Raw genomic sequence first — 3,488 nt, forward strand, 5'->3', positions numbered from 1 at the left:
TTGTTATATTAGTAGTTGTGTGATTAACTTAAAAATATTTGTGTTATTATTTAATTTGAAATTGATTAAAGTATAGTGAAGATATACATTTAATTTAAATTTCAAAGTGAATTATTGTTGTGTAATAAAAGTACAAATTGAGTGATTTAATTGTACAGTGTACAAAAGTTAATGTGTAGAATACAATATTATGAATAAGTTCTTAAATGAAGTGTTTGTGGTAGTGAGGTAAATTTGAAGTGATATTAATGTGGATTTATAGTGATTATGAAATTTCATATTGTTAAGGACTAAATTATAAAATATTTAAAAGTGACTATCTGTACTAAGATATTGTAATAAAATTTTTAAATGAAGTGATATATGGAAGTGAAATGTATTCTAAAGTGAGGATAAACTGATTATTAAATTATATGTTAGCAAGAAATAAATTGGAAATATTGTAAAGTTAAGTATAGTGAATTTAATGTAAAGGGGACTAATTTTGTCACATCCAGTTTTCATTAAAGTCCCAAATTTAAAGTAGATGTGGGAGTTAATTAAATAAAGTAGTAAGTCAGCAGGCTCTATTGGAAAACTTGGGAATTTTTGTTGCTGATTGGTAATTAGTTGAGTTTCAATTCTAGTTTAGTTGAAAACGAAATTGGATGGTTTCTTAGTCAGAGGCAAATTGATTACCAACGAATGGTCATTTGGGGCTTTGGATTGTGTGTAAAAAGGGTTATATATATAAGGGTTAGGAGGATTATTGGGAAGCAAGAATTCTTCTAATTTCTGTTTCTATTTTCTTCTCTTCTACAAAATCTTCTTTGGTTATTTCGAAGAAGAAGAAGTTGAGGAAAGCTCTGCATGGGGCAATAGATGTGAGATTTGAGTCTGAGATTTAGAGAATCTAGTAAGTTGGTAAGCTCCTAAATCTCTCTGTTCTCGTGAATTTGAGGAAAAGAGAAGTAAGGATTTCTTAAAAACTTTTATATAAGGGTTTCAAGGTTTGAACACCATTGGTTTAACTGATATATCTAGTTGTCATGCTTAGCTACCAGGATGAAGGAGACTCTGATATTTGGAAAAGCTAAGGTTGCGGGGACGAAGGATAACATGTGAATTTTTGTAATTCACTTTGGGTGTTTGTTTGTTGTTGTTGTCCTGCAATGTTGTAACCATGTGTCTAGTATGAGTTCAGTCTGAATTCCATGGTTGTATATGATTACAATGAATAAGTAAGCTATGCATCCATAATGCTGTAGAAATATATAGATGATTGTGAGTATGTTCTTTGAATGCAAGATGTGGTTGTGTATTAACGTATTGATATATGACATACTACTTGACATAGTAATAAGTGAATTATTATATGTGAAAAGTATGATTATAAAATGTAGTGTACGGAGGGAGTTACTTTGACGAGTTAGATGAAGATAGGAAAATTTGGTGAAATGGAGGAATGGGTAGATTGAAAGGGGATTTAAGGGAGTTTAATGAGATTGTGGAATGGTTATCTACAGGTCCTTCAGGAAGACACCATGTAAACGATATATAGGTCCTTCGAGGCGACACCGTGTAAACTGTATATAGGTTATTTAGGGCGATATTGTTTACACAGTGTAAATGATATATAGGTCCTTCGAGGCAACACCGTGTAAATAATATACAAGTCCTTCGGGGTGACACTGTGTAAACATTATACAGGTCCTACGGGCTGACACCTCGAAAGGGATTTATTGATTTTTTGAAATCAAAAGTTCATGGTTAGCCATGGCATGATCAAGTGGTGAATAGGTACATCTTATGGAAAAAAGATAGAGTCTCCCAAGGTAGGGAACAGGGAAGCCTGTCAAGGCATAGAAAAGGAAGTCACTGTATGATTTGTGCTATGAGTAGTTTGACATAATGATCATGGCGCATATGAGAACGTTGGCAAACATGCTATTAAGAGGATCTACAAATATGCACAGGTAAGAGGAGCTAAAAGAAGCGTCCTAAACATGACATATATAAAAGGAAGGGTGTGCCACTCCAAACCCAACTGAGACAATCTGACCCAAATTCGGCACGACACATTAGTCACCAAAGTGATCCAGAACACAACATAACATTTTCGCATACAATTAACTGTTCATTTACCTATTCAAGCATAAACGAAAGTCTCATGCATGCATAATAGCTCATACATAATCATAGGCAAATATTTAAAACCTAGTTGCATGCCTTTCTAACAATTTTACTTGAATTAAAACATTGGGGGAAATTGACATTTCACTTCCAAAACATGCAAACATACATGTAAAAATAAATAAAAAAAAATGAGAAAGAATCGTTTAGATCTGATTAGTAAATTTTAGCTAATTTTAAATCATGTGTTTTAGGGACTAAATTGAAAAGATTAAAAATTATTGAAAATAATCTAATTACAAAATTCACCATCTAAAACTCAAGCATGTGAATTTCCAAAGCTTTTTGTAAACATTTTGGACTTTGACTGCCTAACCAAAATCTTAAGACTAAAATGCAAAGCTCAAAAAATTGGCCTTTGGAGCAAATGCATCACATTGGCATGACACAATGCTGCATATTGCAAAGTGCCCTGGAGAGAGACCCTCGTCCTGATGACGCGATAAGGGCGTCCTGATGACGCGATAAAGGTGTCCTAACGATGTTCAATCATCGTCTCAACATGCCCTGCAATTCTGCAACATTCAGACCTACAATTTGGCAAATCGAAGTTTGGACACTTTAATACTCATCACAACACATCATGGCATAAGTTGACTCTCTAAGCAAATGGTACATGCTTTCCTCCAACATTGAACTCAAAATCAATTACTCAATTTGCCAAATCAACATGCCATGCTTTTCTAAGGAGCCTATATGTACAAGATGGACCAAATGGTCAATTAAAACATGCCAGAAACTTTGATGTATTGTTTTGACCACTAAAAGTCATTTCAACCATTTTACTAATCTCTTTTAGCATAAGCATAATAAGTAAAAAAGTTGAGCAATGTCCATGTCATTCACCAATCATCAAAATCAAATCAAATCAAGTTCAAAATTTAGAATAATAGTTAAAAAATGTAGTACCAAATAAGATCCCACATTGTCTTTATTTTCAAGTGTTTGAACCATAAAAACATACTCAAATGCTATGCCTTGAATGGACCACTGTCTTGGACACTTCACACTCCTCGAATGCGCTACTTTTCTACAGAATTTAAGTAAAGAGTGTGAGCTTAATCAAACTCAGTGAAAGCTCAATAGTACTAACAAACATATACAATAACATAGGTTAAGCAAGAGTATTCTAAGGCACCTCCACAATTCATATCCATCAAGTTAAAGAATCATTTTCATGTTTTATATGTCTAATAAGTTTAGAATATACTTCTAAATATGATCACACACATCATAGCTCACATATTTCAAAAAATGATTAATTGGCATCTTGAGATTATGAAGCATATAAGTGGACTTAATCACCACACATTAGA

Source organism: Gossypium hirsutum, chromosome A08, assembly GCF_007990345.1.
Source record: "Gossypium hirsutum isolate 1008001.06 chromosome A08, Gossypium_hirsutum_v2.1, whole genome shotgun sequence".
NCBI lineage: Eukaryota > Viridiplantae > Streptophyta > Magnoliopsida > Malvales > Malvaceae > Gossypium > Gossypium hirsutum.